At 44.3% G+C, this 19,469-nt stretch overlaps 5 non-coding genes across 5 annotated transcripts; all 5 read right to left on the bottom strand.

Annotated features, from left to right (window-relative positions):
- Nucleotides 1–2,577: 2,577 nt before the first annotated feature.
- On the bottom strand, nt 2,578–2,877 carry LOC146854544 (signal recognition particle RNA). The gene has a single exon (XR_014981672.1).
- Nucleotides 2,878–6,276: 3,399 nt separating this feature from the next.
- On the bottom strand, nt 6,277–6,576 carry LOC146854543 (signal recognition particle RNA). The gene has a single exon (XR_014981736.1).
- A 3,407-nt stretch (nt 6,577–9,983) lies between these two features.
- On the bottom strand, nt 9,984–10,283 carry LOC146854542 (signal recognition particle RNA). The gene has a single exon (XR_014981622.1).
- Nucleotides 10,284–13,690: 3,407 nt separating this feature from the next.
- LOC146854541 (signal recognition particle RNA) lies at nt 13,691–13,990 on the bottom strand. The gene has a single exon (XR_014981547.1).
- A 3,407-nt stretch (nt 13,991–17,397) lies between these two features.
- LOC146854540 (signal recognition particle RNA) lies at nt 17,398–17,697 on the bottom strand. The gene has a single exon (XR_014959286.1).
- Nucleotides 17,698–19,469: the final 1,772 nt, after the last annotated feature.

The following is a 19,469-nucleotide window of genomic DNA, read 5'->3' as shown; positions in this document are numbered from 1 at the left end:
GTCCTCCCTGCCCCTTCCAGCTAGTGGGTCCCCTGACTAGGGAAAGTGATTCGAACAGATTTGCATATCTTTTCATAGGAGACTTCTTGACTTATTTTATACTGTGCCAAATCAAGGTAGATTGAGTAATGATCTTGACAGACCTATATTGGAGAACTGCAGTGTGAGAAAGTGGCTCTGTATATACTGTTCCCAAATAGGTACAGGGTGTACAGAGTCCACAGTCCCCAGAGGTTTGGCAGAGGCTAAAGTTAGATATAACCTTACTCTCTAAAGTGGTAGCTTGGTCGAGCAGTAAGGCAGTATCAGAGGACAGTGTAAAGCATTTGTTGCACACACTCAGTCAGCAAATGGTCTCACACACTCAATAACTGAACTCTAGGCCAATGGTTTATCTACAAAAAAATATATGCTTGTTTTATTTTAGAACCAACAATAGGTATTAAAATATACTTTCTCAGAATGAGATGCTTTATATAAATACTTTTGCAATATGCAATTGAGTTTTGTAGAAAGTTACAAGTGGTTGCAATAGGCAACAACATTTTAAACACAATAATGCATTGAGCTCAATGGAAGTTTCAAGTTATTTGCAACAGATTACTTTTAGGATTACTTTTGGATTTCCAGGACTGGATCCTAGATTCAGTCCTGGGTCAGTACTTGGAATCAAGTGATAAAAGTCGACTTAATTACTGTGATGATTTTTAGACAATATTTTGCTATTTTAAAAGTTGACAGAAAATATTTCATAGAAAACAGTCTAAGATTCCCTATGGCAGAAAATTCAAGTTGCAGGTATAGTATGTTCTCGTTACTTTTGTAATCCAGTACTGGGTGCCTAGACTCAGTACTGGGACCTTTATCCAAAACAGGTAAGTAATTACGTTTTCAGAAATTATACGATTTTTAAAGAATATTTAAAGTTTGCAGAAATTGACACTTAGAAGAAATTTCACAGAAAAACAGTCAATGATTTCCTACGGGAGAAAATTGGGTTACTGGTAAGTACAGTTGTAAGTATTTTTCAGAGTCAGTGCTGGGCACCAAGATCCAGCACTGGGAGCTCACCTAACAGCAGGTGAGTATTTTCGTTTTCGTTACTCGGCTGATTTTTGGTGAATATTTTAAGTTTTGAAAAGTCCACACTTGGAAGAAATTTCAGGAAAAACCAGTCAATGTTACCCTATGGAGATGATTGAGTTATCGGTTTAAAGGTAAGTACTCGACTGGCAGAGTTAAGGTTCTGGGCATAGACTCAGGCGTCTCCCAGTGTCAGGTAGGTACAGTTGGTTCACCCTCAGCGGCACAAGGGCGGCCGGGTGCAGAGAGAGTTAGGCCCAATGTTATCCTATGAGAGGTAGGGGGGCCTTGGTTGGTGGCTGCTGACTAGCAGGCCACGTGGCTGTGGGAGCTGGGCTCCTGGTCACTTATCCAGGGCAAGTGGGGAAGTAGATAGATGTAGAGGTTGCACTGCCAGGGCCACTCGGACGGCTGGGTGCAGGGTGCTTTTGAGCATTCGGGCGCTCAATTGATTTGAATGGGAAATCTCTGGTTTAGAAAAAGACTGCAAGCTCGGGGACGAAGATTCTTCAGGTGCCACCACCACTTCGAGAGGTAAGTTGGGTAGTTGGAGGATAGGTAGGTACCCCGGGATTGGGCACAGGGGGCCGCGGAGCGCCGGGTGCAGGGGTACCTTTTGGTGTTGGGAAATCTTACCCTCTGTTGATCGCGGTTGGGGGGGCACCTGGTTCTGAGGCTGAGGGCTTCTTCAGGAGTGTCGAGGGAGGTCCTTGGGTGCCGGACTCGGGGTCACAGTCGCCGTGGGGTCGTCCTTGTGGTCTTTGTTCACTCTGGCACAGGCCAGGCTTGGTGGGTGCAGAGTGTGAAGGGTTCGCGGTTCCGGGCTGCTGCCAGGGATTAGAAGTAGATTTGAGTAGAGCCTCTACTCATGGGAGTCCCAGGGGTTTAGAGTCAAAAGGTAGCCAGGTCCTCCAGGGTTTGTGAGGTTGCTGGCCACAAGAGATGCCGGGTTGGAGCAGGAGCAGGTTCGAGGGTCGACAGGCCAGAGGCTCCAACGTTTGGGAGTTGCACAGCCCTCAGTCTTTTCATGTTTCGCTCAAAGAGTGAAGGGCCCTGTAATTTCTCCTTCTCATTCACATATGAAAAGAATGAGGGCTAATCAAAAAATGAATTAGAGCTGGACGTAGAAATGCAGCAGAAGGGCCAGAAAGCGCATTTCTAAGTTGCTCTATGAAGGATGCTTTTGTACTTGACAGATCAGTTTAATCCTACAGGTGCTCTAAAAGGAAGAATGCATTTGAGTCATCCTTGCTGAAAATCACACAGCCATTTATTCTAGGTTGCACTGAGTTTTCAGTCCTCTCCGCCTGCTAGCTTGTTGTTGCAATATGTCTCAATTCTGGAGAATTGTCTGCTATGCTGAAATGCGTGGCCCAGTTCAAATGTTCATCATATTTCCTGGAAAAATATCAAAAGGAAAACAAAGATTTGGTTTTGGGAAAATAATTTATTACAGCTTGTAAAAATCAAAACTTTCACATTTGAGTCAAAAAAGAGAGGCTAGGTCTCACTATTTTGCTCAGGCTGTTTTACACGTACTGCTCACAGGTGCTGTCCTGCTACCAATGGGCATGGAAGCTTTGGCCTGCTCTGTTTCCAGCCTGGGTCGGTGCACCTCTCGTTACACAACCTGAAATTCTAGAGCTCCCTCTAGAACACCATATTGATGCCCAATGCAGCATGGACACCTGATCAACACAGCTGAGTGCAGCCCAGAACCCCTGAGCTCAAGCAATCCACAAGCCTCTGCCTCCCAAGTAACTAGGACAACATGCACACGCCACCTTGCCCTGCAAACACTGCAGCTGTCCTAATGATGAAATGCATTCCATTAGTAAGGATAATGATAAAGTAAGGTGGAATGAATTGATGGTTTACCAACCATGTTTCAAGAAAATCAATTTCACTATCCTTCAAAGAAAGGAAAAAAATGTCTTATCAAGAAGCAGTGTGAATATGGGAAGGGCCTTTAAAAAAGATGTGGAGTTTCCTAAAGTAAAAAAGAGGGTTGAACTGATTGAAGGGAGAGAGGAAGTAGGGTCGGAAAGATTGTGACGGGGAAGTGAATACAACATAAATACTAGTATTTAGAGAGTGAGAGACAGATAGAGGGACAGAAGGGAAAGGAGAGTGAGAGAGAAGAGCCAGGTTAGGGCTGAGTTTCTCTTTATCTGCCAGTGACTCCCTGTAGAAGCTTGCCGGCACAATTTAGGCTGTCCTGTAGGCTTCCCTTGTTATGCCGAGCCAGCCAATATTGAGAAAAATAGCATGGGTCACAATGATGGAACTCGTCTGCAACATCGGACGTTTTAAAGTAGTATGGAGTGGGAGGGCTAGAAGAGTTACCATAAAGAATGAAGACACGTCATTCTGTTCTCTAGCCTCAACAGCTGCAAGAGAGCAACTCCTGCTGGCCAAGAAGACCAATGTCAGTTCAGCTTGAACAGGTGAAAGCATGCCTGATTCTGCAAAGGTATGAGATTACACTTTTGCGTCAGAGGTGGTCAGGGGCTATTGCACATTAGGAAACCGTTTATTGAGGTCCAGTTGGATTACTCTATCTTCTACCACCTCAAAATCAGCTGCTCATGCAGTGTTCTATACCGATGAGCTATTTTGGTCCTCCCTGCCCCTTCCAGCTAGTGGGTCCCCTGACTAGGGAAAGTGATTCGAACAGATTTGCATATCTTTTCATAGGAGACTTCTTGACCTATTTTATACTGTGCCAAATCAAGGTAGATTGAGTAATGATCTTGACAGACCTATATTGGAGAACTGCAGTCTGGGAAAGTGGCTCTGTATATACTGTTCCCAAATAGGTACAGGGTGTACAGAGTCCACAGTCCCCAGAGGTTTGGCAGAGGCTAAAGTTAGATATAACCTTACTCTCTAAAGTGGTAGCTTGGTCGAGCAGTAAGGCAGTATCAGAGGACAGTGTAAAGCATTTGTTGCACACACTCAGTCAGCAAATGGTCTCACACACTCAATAACTGAACTCTAGGCCAATGGTTTATCTACAAAAAATATATGCTTGTTTTATTTTAGAACCAACAATAGGTATTAAAATATACTTTCTCAGAATGAGATGCTTTATATAAATACTTTTGCAATATGCAATTGACTTTTGTAGAAAGTTACAAGTAGTTGCAATAGGCAACAACATTTTAAACACAATAATGCATTGAGCTCAATGGAAGTTTCAAGTTATTTGCAACAGATTACTTTTAGGATTACTTTTGGATTTCCAGGACTGGATCCTAGATTCAGTCCTGGGTCAGTACTTGGAATCAAGTGATAAAAGTCGACTTAATTACTGTGATGATTTTTAGACAATATTTTGCTATTTTAAAAGTTGACAGAAAATATTTCATAGAAAACAGTCTAAGATTCCCTATGGCAGAAAATTCAAGTTGCAGATATAGTATGTTCTCGTTACTTTTGTAATCCAGTACTGGGTGCCTAGACTCAGTACTGGGACCTTTATCCAAAACAGGTAAGTAATTACGTTTTCAGAAATTATACGATTTTTAAAGAATATTTAAAGTTTGCAGAAATTGACACAGAAGAAATTTCACAGAAAAACAGTCAATGATTTCCTACGGGAGAAAATTGGGTTACTGGTAAGTACAGTTGTAAGTATTTTTCAGAGTCAGTGCTGGGCACCAAGATCCAGCACTGGGAGCTCACCTAATAGCAGGTGAGTATTTTCGTTTTCGTTACTCGGCTGATTTTTGGTGAATATTTTAAGTTTTGAAAAGTCCACACTTGGAAGAAATTTCAGGAAAAACCAGTCAATGTTACCCTATGGAGAAGATTGAGTTATCGGTTTAAAGGTAAGTACTCGACTGGCAGAGTTAAGGTTCTGGGCATAGACTCAGGTGTCTCCCAGGGTCAGGTAGGTACAGTTGGTTCACCCTCAGCGGCACAAGGGCGGCCGGGTGCAGAGAGAGTTAGGCCCAATGTTATCCTATGAGAGGTAGGGTGGCCTTGGTTGGTGGCTGCTGACTAGCAGGCCACGTGGCTGTGGGAGCTGGGCTCCTGGTCACTTATCCAGGGCAAGTGGGGAAGTAGATAGATGTAGAGGTTGCACTGCCAGGGCCACTCGGACGGCTGGGTGCAGGGTGCTTTTGAGCATTCGGGCACTCAATTGATTTGAATGGGAAATCTCTGGTTTAGAAAAAGACTGCAAGCTCGGGGACGAAGATTCTTCAGGTGCCACCACCACTTCGAGAGGTAAGTTGGGTAGTTGGAGGATAGGTAGGTACCCCGGGATTGGGCACAGGGGGCCGCGGAGCGCCGGGTGCAGGGGTACCTTTTGGTGTCGGGAAATCTTACCCTCTGTTGATCGCGGTTGGGGGGGCACCTGGTTCTGAGGCTGCAGGCTTCTTCAGGAGTGTCGAGGGAGGTCCTTGGGTGCCGGACTCGGGGTCACAGTCGCCGTGGGGTCGTCCTTGTGGTCTTTGTTCACTCTGGCACAGGCCAGGCTTGGTGGGTGCAGAGTGTGAAGGGTTCGCGGTTCCGGGCTGCTGCCAGGGATTAGAAGTAGATTTGAGTAGAGCCTCTACTCATGGGAGTCCCAGGGGTTTAGAGTCAAAAGGTAGCCAGGTCCTCCAGGGTTTGTGAGGTTGCTGGCCACAAGAGATGCCGGGTTGGAGCAGGAGCAGGTTCGAGGGTCGACAGGCCAGAGGCTCCAACGTTTGGGAGTTGCACAGCCCTCAGTCTTTTCATGTTTCGCTCAAAGAGTGAAGGGCCCTGTAATTTCTCCTTCTCATTCACATATGAAAAGAATGAGGGCTAATCAAAAAATGAATTAGAGCTGGACGTAGAAATGCAGCAGAAGGGCCAGCAAGCGCATTTCTAAGTTGCTCTATGAAGGATGCTTTTGTACTTGACAGATCAGTTTAATCCTACAGGTGCTCTAAAAGGAAGAATGCATTTGAGTCATCCTTGCTGAAAATCACACAGCCATTTATTCTAGGTTGCACTGAGTTTTCAGTCCTCTCCGCCTGCTAGCTTGTTGTTGCAATATGTCTCAATTCTGGAGAATTGTCTGCTATGCTGAAATGCGTGGCCCAGTTCAAATGTTCATCATATTTCCTGGAAAAATATCAAAAGGAAAACAAAGATTTGGTTTTGGGAAAATAATTTATTACACCATGTAAAAATCAAAACTTTCACATTTGAGTCAAAAAAGAGAGGCTAGGTCTCACTATTTTGCTCAGGCTGTTTTACACGTACTGCTCACAGGTGCTGTCCTGCTACCAATGGGCATGGAAGCTTTGGCCTGCTCTGTTTCCAGCCTGGGTCAGTGCACCTCTCGTTACACAACCTGAAATTCTGGAGCTCCCTCTAGAACACCATATTGATGCCCAATGCAGCATGGACACCTGATCAACACAGCTGAGTGCAGCCCAGAACCCGTGAGCTCAAGCAATCCACAAGCCTCTGCCTCCCAAGTAACTAGGACAACAGGCACACGCCACCTTGCCCGCCAAACACTGCAGCTGTCCTAATGATGAAATGCATTCCATAAGTAAGGATAATGATAAAGTAAGGTGGAATGAATTGATGGTTTACCAACCATGTTTCAAGAAAATCAATTTCACTATCCTTCAAAGAAAGGAAAAAAATGTCTTATCAAGAAGCAGTGTGAATATGGGAAGGGCCTTTAAAAAAGATGTGGAGTTTCCTAAAGTAAAAAAGAGGGTTGAACTGATTGAAGGGAGAGAGGAAGTAGGGTCGGAAAGATTGTGACGGGGAAGTGAATACAACATAAATACTAGTATTTAGAGAGTGAGAGACAGGTAGAGGGACAGAAGGGAAAGGAGAGTGAGAGTGAGAGAGAAGAGCCAGGTTAGGGCTGAGTTTCTCTTTATCTGCCAGTGACTCCCTGTAGAAGCTTGCTGGCACAATTTAGGCTGTCCTGTAGGCATCCCTTGTTGTGCCGAGCCAGCCAATATTGAGAAAAATAGCATGGGTCACAATGATGGAACTCGTCTGCAACTTCGGAAGTTTTAAAGTGGTATGGAGTGGGAGGGCTAGAAGAGTTACCATAAAGAATGAATACACGTCATTCTGTTCTCTAGCCTCAACAGCTGCAAGAGAGGAACTCCTGCTGGCCAGGAAGACCAATGTCAGTTCAGCTTGAACAGGTGAAAGCATGCCTGATTCTGCAAAAGTATGAGATTACACTTTTGCGTCAGAGGTGGTCAGGGGCTATTGCACATTAGGAAACCGTTTATTGTGGTCCAGTTGGATTACTCTATCTTCTACCACCTCAAAATCAGCTGCTCATGCAGTGTTCTATACCGATGAGCTATTTTGGTCCTCCCTGCCCCTTCCAGCTAGTGGGTACCCTGACTAGGGAAAGTGATTCGAACAGATTTGCATATCTTTTCATAGGAGACTTCTTGACTTATTTTATACTGTGCCAAATCAAGGTAGATTGAGTAATGATCTTGACAGACCTATATTGGAGAACTGCAGTGTGAGAAAGTGGCTCTGTATATACTGTTCCCAAATAGGTACAGGGTGTACAGAGTCCACAGTCCCCAGAGGTTTGGCAGAGGCTAAAGTTAGATATAACCTTACTCTCTAAAGTGGTAGCTTGGTCGAGCAGTAAGGCAGTATCAGAGGACAGTGTAAAGCATTTGTTGCACACACTCAGTCAGCAAATGGTCTCACACACTCAATAACTGAACTCTAGGCCAATGGTTTATCTACAAAAAACATATGCTTGTTTTATTTTAGAATCAACAATAGGTATTAAAATATACTTTCTCAGAATGAGACGCTTTATATAAATACTTTTGCAATATGCAATTGACTTTTGTAGAAAGTTACAAGTGGTTGCAATAGGCAACAACATTTTAAACACAATAATGCATTGAGCTCAATGGAAGTTTCAAGTTATTTGCAACAGATTACTTTTAGGATTACTTTTGGATTTCCAGGACTGGATCCTAGATTCAGTCCTGGGTCAGTACTTGGCATCAAGTGATAAAAGTCGACTTAATTACTGTGATGATTTTTAGACAATATTTTGCTATTTTAAAAGCTGACAGAAAATATTTCATAGAAAACAGTCTAAGATTCCCTATGGCAGAAAATTCAAGTTGCAGGTATAGTATGTTCTCGTTACTTTTGTAATCCAGTACTGGGTGCCTAGACTCAGTACTGGGACCTTTACCCAAAACAGGTAAGTAATTACGTTTTCAGAAATTATACGATTTTTAAAGAATATTTAAAGTTTGCAGAAATTGACACTTAGAAGAAATTTTACAGAAAAACAGTCAATGATTTCCTACGGGAGAAAATTGGGTTACTGGTAAGTACAGTTGTAAGTATTTTTCAGAGTCAGTGCTGGGCACCAAGATCCAGCACTGGGAGCTCACCTAATAGCAGGTGAGTATTTTCGTTTTCGTTACTCGGCTGATTTTTGGTGAATATTTTAAGTTTTGAAAAGTCCACACTTGGAAGAAATTTCAGGAAAAACCAGTCAATGTTACCCTATGGAGAAGATTGAGTTATCGGTTTAAAGGTAAGTACTCGACTGGCAGAGTTAAGGTTCTGGGCATAGACTCAGGCGTCTCCCAGGGTCAGGTAGGTACAGTTGGTTCACCCTCAGCGGCACAAGGGCGGCCGGGTGCAGAGAGAGTTAGGCCCAATGTTGTCCTATGAGAGGTAGGGGGGCCTTGGTTGGTGGCTGCTGACTAGCAGGCCACGTGGCTGTGGGAGCTGGGCTCCTGGTCACTTATCCAGGGCAAGTGGGGAAGTAGATAGATGTAGAGGTTGCACTGCCAGGGCCACTCGGACGGCTGGGTGCAGGGTGCTTTTGAGCATTTGGGCGCTCAATTGATTTGAATGGGAAATCTCTGGTTTAGAAAAAGACTGCAAGCTCGGGGACGAAGATTCTTCAGGTGCCACCACCACTTCGAGAGGTAAGTTGGGTAGTTGGAGGATAGGTAGGTACCCCGGGATTGGGCACAGGGGGCCGCGGAGCGCCGGGTGCAGGGGTACCTTTTGGTGTCGGGAAATCTTACCCTCTGTTGATCGCGGTTGGGGGGGCACCTGGTTCTGAGGCTGCAGGCTTCTTCAGGAGTGTCGAGGGAGGTCCTTGGGTGCCGGACTCGGGGTCACAGTCGCCGTGGGGTCATCCTTGTGGTCTTTGTTCACTCTGGCACAGGCCAGGCTTGGTGGGTGCAGAGTGTGAAGGGTTCGCGGTTCCGGGCTGCTGCCAGGGATTAGAAGTAGATTTGAGTAGAGCCTCTACTCATGGGAGTCCCAGGGGTTTAGAGTCAAAAGGTAGCCAGGTCCTCCAGGGTTTGTGAGGTTGCTGGCCACAAGAGATGCCGGGTTGGAGCAGGAGCAGGTTCGAGGGTCGACAGGCCAGAGGCTCCAACGTTTGGGAGTTGCACAGCCCTCAGTCTTTTCATGTTTCGCTCAAAGAGTGAAGGGCCCTGTAATTTCTCCTTCTCATTCACATATGAAAAGAATGAGGGCTAATCAAAAAATGAATTAGAGCTGGACGTAGAAATGCAGCAGAAGGGCCAGCAAGCGCATTTCTAAGTTGCTCTATGAAGGATGCTTTTGTACTTGACAGATCAGTTTAATCCTACAGGTGCTCTAAAAGGAAGAATGCATTTGAGTCATCCTTGCTGAAAATCACACAGCCATTTATTCTAGGTTGCACTGAGTTTTCAGTCCTCTCCGCCTGCTAGCTTGTTGTTGCAATATGTCTCAATTCTGGAGAATTGTCTGCTATGCTGAAATGCGTGGCCCAGTTCAAATGTTCATCATATTTCCTGGAAAAATATCAAAAGGAAAACAAAGATTTGGTTTTGGGAAAATAATTTATTACACCTTGTAAAAATCAAAACTTTCACATTTGAGTCAAAAAAGAGAGGCTAGGTCTCACTATTTTGCTCAGGCTGTTTAACACGTACTGCTCACAGGTGCTGTCCTGCTACCAATGGGCATGGAAGCTTTGGCCTGCTCTGTTTCCAGCCTGGGTCGGTGCACCTCTCGTTACACAACCTGAAATTCTAGAGCTCCCTCTAGAACACCATATTGATGCCCAATGCAGCATGGACACCTGATCAACACAGCTGAGTGCAGCCCAGAACCCCTGGGTTCAAGCAATCCACAAGCCTCTGCCTCCTAAGTAACTAGGACAACAGGCACACGCCACCTTGCCCGGCAAACACTGCAGCTGTCCTAATGATGAAATGCATTCCATAAGTAAGGATAATGATAAAGTAAGGTGGAATGAATTGATGGTTTACCAACCATGTTTCAAGAAAATCTATTTCACTATCCTTCAAAGAAAGGAAAAAAATGTCTTATCAAGAAGCAGTGTGAATATGGGAAGGGCCTTTAAAAAAGATGTGGAGTTTCCTAAAGTAAAAAAGAGGGTTGAACTGATTGAAGGGAGAGAGGAAGCAGGGTCGGAAAGATTGTGACGGGGAAGTGAATACAACATAAATACTAGTATTTAGAGAGTGAGAGACAGGTCGAGGGACAGAAGGGAAAGGAGAGTGAGAGTGAGAGAGAAGAGCCAGGTTAGGGCTGAGTTTCTCTTTATCTGCCAGTGACTCCCTGTAGAAGCTTGCTGGCACAATTTAGGCTGTCCTGTAGGCATCCCTTGTTATGCCGAGCCAGCCAATATTGAGAAAAATAGCATGGGTCACAATGATGGAACTCGTCTGCAACTTCGGAAGTTTTAAAGTGGTATGGAGTGGGAGGGCTAGAAGAGTTACCATAAAGAATGAATACACGTCATTCTGTTCTCTAGCCTCAACAGCTGCAAGAGAGGAACTCCTGCTGGCCAAGAAGACCAATGTCAGTTCAGCTTGAACAGGTGAAAGCATGCCTGATTCTGCAAAGGTATGAGATTACACTTTTGCGTCAGAGGTGGTCAGGGGCTATTGCACATTAGGAAACCGTTTATTGAGGTCCAGTTGGATTACTCTATCTTCTACCACCTCAAAATCAGCTGCTCATGCAGTGTTCTATACCGATGAGCTATTTTGGTCCTCCCTGCCCCTTCCAGCTAGTGGGTCCCCTGACTAGGGAAAGTGATTCGAACAGATTTGCATATCTTTTCATAGGAGACTTCTTGACTTATTTTATACTGTGCCAAATCAAGGTAGATTGAGTAATGATCTTGACAGACCTATATTGGAGAACTGCAGTGTGAGAAAGTGGCTCTGTATATACTGTTCCCAAATAGGTACAGGGTGTACAGAGTCCACAGTCCCCAGAGGTTTGGCAGAGGCTAAAGTTAGATATAACCTTACTCTCTAAAGTGGTAGCTTGGTCGAGCAGTAAGGCAGTATCAGAGGACAGTGTAAAGCATTTGTTGCACACACTCAGTCAGCAAATGGTCTCACACACTCAATAACTGAACTCTAGGCCAATGGTTTATCTACAAAAAATATATGCTTGTTTTATTTTAGAACCAACAATAGGTATTAAAATATACTTTCTCAGAATGAGATGCTTTATATAAATACTTTTGCAATATGCAATTGACTTTTGTAGAAAGTTACAAGTGGTTGCAATAGGCAACAACATTTTAAACACAATAATGCATTGAGCTCAATGGAAGTTTCAATTTATTTGCAACAGATTACTTTTAGGATTACTTTTGGATTTCCAGGACGTGATCCTAGATTCAGTCCTGGGTCAGTACTTGGAATCAAGTGATAAAAGTCGACTTAATTACTGTGATGATTTTTAGACAATATTTTGCTATTTTAAAAGCTGACAGAAAATATTTCATAGAAAACAGTCTAAGATTCCCTATGGCAGAAAATTCAAGTTGCAGGTATAGTATGTTCTCGTTACTTTTGTAATCCAGTACTGGGTGCCTAGACTCAGTACTGGGACCTTTATCCAAAACAGGTAAGTAATTACGTTTTCAGAAATTATACGATTTTTAAAGAATATTTAAAGTTTGCAGAAATTGACACTTAGAAGAAATTTTACAGAAAAACAGTCAATGATTTCCTACGGGAGAAAATTGGGTTACTGGTAAGTACAGTTGTAAGTATTTTTCAGAGTCAGTGCTGGGCACCAAGATCCAGCACTGGGAGCTCACCTAATAGCAGGTGAGTATTTTCGTTTTCGTTACTCGGCTGATTTTTGGTGAATATTTTAAGTTTTGAAAAGTCCACACTTGGAAGAAATTTCAGGAAAAACCAGTCAATGTTACCCTATGGAGAAGATTGAGTTATCGGTTTAAAGGTAAGTACTCGACTGGCAGAGTTAAGGTTCTGGGCATAGACTCAGGCGTCTCCCAGGGTCAGGTAGGTACAGTTGGTTCACCCTCAGCGGCACAAGGGCGGCCGGGTGCAGAGAGAGTTAGGCCCAATGTTATCCTATGAGAGGTAGGGGGGCCTTGGTTGGTGGCTGCTGACTAGCAGGCCACGTGGCTGTGGGAGCTGGGCTCCTGGTCACTTATCCAGGGCAAGTGGGGAAGTAGACAGATGTAGAGGTTGCACTGCCAGGGCCACTCGGACGGCTGGGTGCAGGGTGCTTTTGAGCATTCGGGCGCTCAATTGATTTGAATGGGAAATCTCTGGTTTAGAAAAAGACTGCAATCTCGGGGACGAAGATTCTTCAGGTGCCACCACCACTTCGAGAGGTAAGTTGGGTAGTTGGAGGATAGGTAGGTACCCCGGGATTGGGCACAGGGGGCCGCGGAGCGCCGGGTGCAGGGGTACCTTTTGGTGTCGGGAAATCTTACCCTCTGTTGATCGCGGTTGGGGGGGCACCTGGTTCTGAGGCTGCAGGCTTCTTCAGGAGTGTCGAGGGAGGTCCTTGGGTGCCGGACTCGGGGTCACAGTCGCCGTGGGGTCATCCTTGTGGTCTTTGTTCACTCTGGCACAGGCCAGGCTTGGTGGGTGCAGAGTGTGAAGGGTTCGCGGTTCCGGGCTGCTGCCAGGGATTAGAAGTAGATTTGAGTAGAGCCTCTACTCATGGGAGTCCCAGGGGTTTAGAGTCAAAAGGTAGCCAGGTCCTCCAGGGTTTGTGAGGTTGCTGGCCACAAGAGATGCCGGGTTGGAGCAGGAGCAGGTTCGAGGGTCGACAGGCCAGAGGCTCCAACGTTTGGGAGTTGCACAGCCCTCAGTCTTTTCATGTTTCGCTCAAAGAGTGAAGGGCCCTGTAATTTCTCCTTCTCATTCACATATGAAAAGAATGAGGGCTAATCAAAAAATGAATTAGAGCTGGACGTAGAAATGCAGCAGAAGGGCCAGCAAGCGCATTTCTAAGTTGCTCTATGAAGGATGCTTTTGTACTTGACAGATCAGTTTAATCCTACAGGTGCTCTAAAAGGAAGAATGCATTTGAGTCATCCTTGCTGAAAATCACACAGCCATTTATTCTAGGTTGCACTGAGTTTTCAGTCCTCTCCGCCTGCTAGCTTGTTGTTGCAATATGTCTCAATTCTGGAGAATTGTCTGCTATGCTGAAATGCGTGGCCCAGTTCAAATGTTCATCATATTTCCTGGAAAAATATCAAAAGGAAAACAAAGATTTGGTTTTGGGAAAATAATTTATTACACCATGTAAAAATCAAAACTTTCACATTTGAGTCAAAAAAGAGAGGCTAGGTCTCACTATTTTGCTCAGGCTGTTTTACACGTACTGCTCACAGGTGCTGTCCTGCTACCAATGGGCATGGAAGCTTTGGCCTGCTCTGTTTCCAGCCTGGGTCAGTGCACCTCTCGTTACACAACCTGAAATTCTAGAGCTCCCTCTAGAACACCATATTGATGCCCAATGCAGCATGGACACCTGATCAACACAGCTGAGTGCAGCCCAGAACCCGTGAGCTCAAGCAATCCACAAGCCTCTGCCTCCCAAGTAACTAGGACAACAGGCACACGCCACCTTGCCCGGCAAACACTGCAGCTGTCCTAATGATGAAATGCATTCCATAAGTAAGGATAATGATAAAGTAAGGTGGAATGAATTGATGGTTTACCAACCATGTTTCAAGAAAATCAATTTCACTATCCTTCAAAGAAAGGAAAAAAATGTCTTATCAAGAAGCAGTGTGAATATGGGAAGGGCCTTTAAAAAAGATGTGGAGTTTCCTAAAGTAAAAAAGAGGGTTGAACTGATTGAAGGGAGAGAAGAAGTAGGGTCGGAAAGATTGTGACGGGGAAGTGAATACAACATAAATACTAGTATTTAGAGAGTGAGAGACAGGTAGAGGGACAGAAGGGAAAGGAGAGTGAGAGTGAGAGAGAAGAGCCAGGTTAGGGCTGAGTTTCTCTTTATCTGCCAGTGACTCCCTGTAGAAGCTTGCTGGCACAATTTAGGCTGTCCTGTAGGCATCCCTTGTTATGCCGAGCCAGCCAATATTGAGAAAAATAGCATGGGTCACAATGATGGAACTCGTCTGCAACTTCGGAAGTTTTAAAGTGGTATGGAGTGGGAGGGCTAGAAGAGTTACCATAAAGAATGAATACACGTCATTCTGTTCTCTAGCCTCAACAGCTGCAAGAGAGGAACTCCTGCTGGCCAAGAAGACCAATGTCAGTTCAGCTTGAACAGGTGAAAGCATGCCTGATTCTGCAAAAGTATGAGATTACACTTTTGCGTCAGAGGTGGTCAGGGGCTATTGCACATTAGGAAACCGTTTATTGTGGTCCAGTTGGATTACTCTATCTTCTACCACCTCAAAATCAGCTGCTCATGCAGTGTTCTATACCGATGAGCTATTTTGGTCCTCCCTGCCCCTTCCAGCTAGTGGGTACCCTGACTAGGGAAAGTGATTCGAACAGATTTGCATATCTTTTCATAGGAGACTTCTTGACTTATTTTATACTGTGCCAAATCAAGGTAGATTGAGTAATGATCTTGACAGACCTATATTGGAGAACTGCAGTGTGAGAAAGTGGCTCTGTATATACTGTTCCCAAATAGGTACAGGGTGTACAGAGTCCACAGTCCCCAGAGGTTTGGCAGAGGCTAAAGTTAGATATAACCTTACTCTCTAAAGTGGTAGCTTGGTCGAGCAGTAAGGCAGTATCAGAGGACAGTGTAAAGCATTTGTTGCATACACTCAGTCAGCAAATGGTCTCACACACTCAATAACTGAACTCTAGGCCAATGGTTTATCTACAAAAAATATATGCTTGTTTTATTTTAGAATCAACAATAGGTATTAAAATATACTTTCTCAGAATGAGACGCTTTATATAAATACTGTTGCAATATGCAATTGACTTTTGTAGAAAGTTACAAGTGGTTGCAATAGGCAACAACATTTTAAACACAATAATGCATTGAGCTCAATGGAAGTTTCAAGTTATTTGCAACAGATTACTTTTAGGATTACTTTTGGATTTCCAGGACTGGATCCTAGATTCAGTCCTGGGTCAGTACTTGGCATCAAGTGATAAAAGTCGACTTAATTACTGTGATGATTTTTAGACAATATTTTGCTATTTTAAAAGCTGACAGAAAATATTTCATAGAAAACAGTCTAAGATTCCCTATGGCAGAAAATTCAAGTTGCAGGTATAGTATGTTCTCGTTACTTTTGTAATCCAGTACTGGGTGCCTAGACTCAGTACTGGGACCTTTACCCAAAACAGGTAAGTAATTACGTTTTCAGAAATTATACGATTTTTAAAGAATATTTAAAGTTTGCAGAAATTGACACTTAGAAGAAATTTTACAGAAAAACAGTCAATGATTTCCTACGGGAGAAAATTGGGTTACTGGTAAGTACAGTTGTAAGTATTTTTCAGAGTCAGTGCTGGGCACCAAGATCCAGCACTGGGAGCTCACCTAATAGCAGGTGAGTATTTTCGTTTTCGTTACTCGGCTGATTTTTGGTGAATATTTTAAGTTTTGAAAAGTCCACACTTGGAAGAAATTTCAGGAAAAACCAGTCAATGTTACCCTATGGAGAAGATTGAGTTATCGGTTTAAAGGTAAGTACTCGACTGGCAGAGTTAAGGTTCTGGGCATAGACTCAGGCGGCTCCCAGGGTCAGGTAGGTACAGTTGGTTCACCCTCAGCGGCACAAGGGCGGCCGGGTGCAGAGAGAGTTAGGCCCAATGTTATCCTATGAGAGGTAGGGGGGCCTTGGTTGGTGGCTGCTGACTAGCAGGCCACGTGGCTGTGGGAGCTGGGCTCCTGGTCACTTATCCAGGGCAAGTGGGGAAGTAGATAGATGTAGAGGTTGCACTGCCAGGGCCACTCGGACGGCTGGGTGCAGGGTGCTTTTGAGCATTTGGGCGCTCAATTGATTTGAATGGGAAATCTCTGGTTTAGAAAAAGACTGCAAGCTCGGGGACGAAGATTCTTCAGGTGCCACCACCACTTCGAGAGGTAAGTTGGGTAGTTGGAGGATAGGTAGGTACCCCGGGATTGGGCACAGGGGGCCGCGGAGCGCCGGGTGCAGGGGTACCTTTTGGTGTCGGGAAATCTTACCCTCTGTTGATCGCGGTTGGGGGGGCACCTGGTTCTGAGGCTGCAGGCTTCTTCAGGAGTGTCGAGGGAGGTCCTTGGGTGCCGGACTCGGGGTCACAGTCGCCGTGGGGTCATCCTTGTGGTCTTTGTTCACTCTGGCACAGGCCAGGCTTGGTGGGTGCAGAGTGAGAAGGGTTCGCGGTTCCGGGCTGCTGCCAGGGATTAGAAGTAGATTTGAGTAGAGCCTCTACTCATGGGAGTCCCAGGGGTTTAGAGTCAAAAGGTAGCCAGGTCCTCCAGGGTTTGTGAGGTTGCTGGCCACAAGAGATGCCGGGTTGGAGCAGGAGCAGGTTCGAGGGTCGACAGGCCAGAGGCTCCAACGTTTGGGAGTTGCACAGCCCTCAGTCTTTTCATGTTTCGCTCAAAGAGTGAAGGGCCCTGTAATTTCTCCTTCTCATTCACATATGAAAAGAATGAGGGCTAATCAAAAAATGAATTAGAGCTGGACGTAGAAATGCAGCAGAAGGGCCAGCAAGCGCATTTCTAAGTTGTTCTATGAAGGATGCTTTTGTACTTGACAGATCAGTTTAATCCTACAGGTGCTCTAAAAGGAAGAATGCATTTGAGTCATCCTTGCTGAAAATCACACAGCCATTTATTCTAGGTTGCACTGAGTTTTCAGTCCTCTCCGCCTGCTAGCTTGTTGTTGCAATATGTCTCAATTCTGGAGAATTGTCTGCTATGCTGAAATGCGTGGCCCAGTTCAAATGTTCATCATATTTCCTGGAAAAATATCAAAAGGAAAACAAAGATTTGGTTTTGGGAAAATAATTTATTACACCTTGTAAAAATCAAAACTTTCACATTTGAGTCAAAAAAGAGAGGCTAGGTCTCACTATTTTGCTCAGGCTGTTTAACACGTACTGCTCACAGGTGCTGTCCTGCTACCAATGGGCATGGAAGCTTTGGCCTGCTCTGTTTCCAGCCTGGGTCGGTGCACCTCTCGTTACACAACCTGAAATTCTAGAGCTCCCTCTAGAACACCATATTGATGCCCAATGCAGCATGGACACCTGATCAACACAGCTGAGTGCAGCCCAGAACCCCTGGGCTCAAGCAATCCACAAGCCTCTGCCTCCCAAGTAACTAGGACAACAGGCACACGCCACCTTGCCCGGCAAACACTGCAGCTGTCCTAATGATGAAATGCATTCCATAAGTAAGGATAATGATAAAGTAAGGTGGAATGAATTGATGGTTTCCCAACCATGTTTCAAGAAAATCAATTTCACTACCCTTCAAAGAAAGGAAAAAAATGTCTTATCAAGAAGCAGTGTGAATATGGGAAGGGCCTTTAAAAAAGATGTGGAGTTTCCTAAAGTAAAAAAGAGGGTTGAACTGATTGAAGGGAGAGAGGAAGTAGGGTCGGAAAGATTGTGACGGGGAAGTGAATACAACATAAATACTAGTATTTAGAGAGTGAGAGACAGGTAGAGGGACAGAAGGGAAAGGAGAGTGAGAGTGAGAGAGAAGAGCCAGGTTAGGGCTGAGTTTCTCTTTATCTGCCAGTGACTCCCTGTAGAAGCTTGCCGGCACAATTTAGGCTGTCCTGTAGGCATCCCTTGTTATGCCGAGCCAGCCAATATTGAGAAAAATAGCATGGGTCACAATGATGGAACTCGTCTGCAACATCGGAAGTTTTAAAGTAGTATGGAGTGGGAGGGCTAGAAGAGTTACCATAAAGAATGAATACACGTCATTCTGTTCTCTAGCCTCAACAGCTGCAAGAGAGGAACTCCTGCTGGCCAAGAAGACCTATGTCAGTTCAGCTTGAACAGGTGAAAGCATGCCTGATTCTGCAAAGGTATGAGATTACACTTTTGCGTCAGAGGTGGTCAGGGGCTATTGCACATTAGGAAACCGTTTATTGAGGTCCAGTTGGATTACTCTATCTTCTACCACCTCAAAATCAGCTGCTCATGCAGTGTTCTATACCGATGAGTTATTTTGGTCCTCCCTGCCCCTTCCAGCTAGTGGGTCCCCTGACTAGGGAAAGTGATTCAAACAGATTTGCATATCTTTTCATAGGAGACTTCTTGACTTATTTTATACTGTGCCAAATCAAGGTAGATTGAGTAATGATCTTGACAGACCTATATTGGAGAACTGCAGTGTGAGAAAGTGGCTCTGTATATACTGTTCCCAAATAGGTACAGGGTGTACAGAGTCCACAGTCCCCAGAGGTTTGGCAGAGGCTAAAGTTAGATATAACCTTACTCTCTAAAGTGGTAGCTTGGTCGAGCAGTAAGGCAGTATCAGAGGACAGTGTAAAGCATTTGTTGCACACACTCAGTCAGCAAATGGTCTCACACACTCAATAACTGAACTCTAGGCCAATGGTTTATCTACAAAAAAATATATGCTTGTTTTATTTTAGAACCAACAATAGGTATTAAAATATACTTTCTCAGAATGAGATGCTTTATATAAATACTTTTGCAATATGCAATTGAGTTTTGTAGAAAGTTACAAGTGGTTGCAATAGGCAACAACATTTTAAACACAATAATGCATTGAGCTCAATGGAAGTTTCAAGTTATTTGCAACAGATTACTTTTAGGATTACTTTTGGATTTCCAGGACTGGATCCTAGATTCAGTCCTGGGTCAGTACTTGGAATCAAGTGATAAAAGTCGACTTAATTACTGTGATGATTTTTAGACAATATTTTGCTATTTTAAAAGTTGACAGAAAATATTTCATAGAAAACAGTCTAAGATTCCCTATGGCAGAAAATTCAAGTTGCAGGTATAGTATGTTCTCGTTACTTTTGTAATCCAGTACTGGGTGCCTAGACTCAGTACTGGGACCTTTATCCAAAACAGGTAAGTAATTACGTTTTCAGAAATTATACGATTTTTAAAGAATATTTAAAGTTTGCAGAAATTGAC

The sequence above is a fragment of the Triturus cristatus genome, chromosome 4_1 (genome assembly GCF_964204655.1).
Source record: "Triturus cristatus chromosome 4_1, aTriCri1.1, whole genome shotgun sequence".
In the NCBI taxonomy this organism is placed as follows: Eukaryota; Metazoa; Chordata; class Amphibia; order Caudata; family Salamandridae; genus Triturus; species Triturus cristatus.
This window is presented reverse-complemented; position numbering and strand designations above follow the sequence as displayed.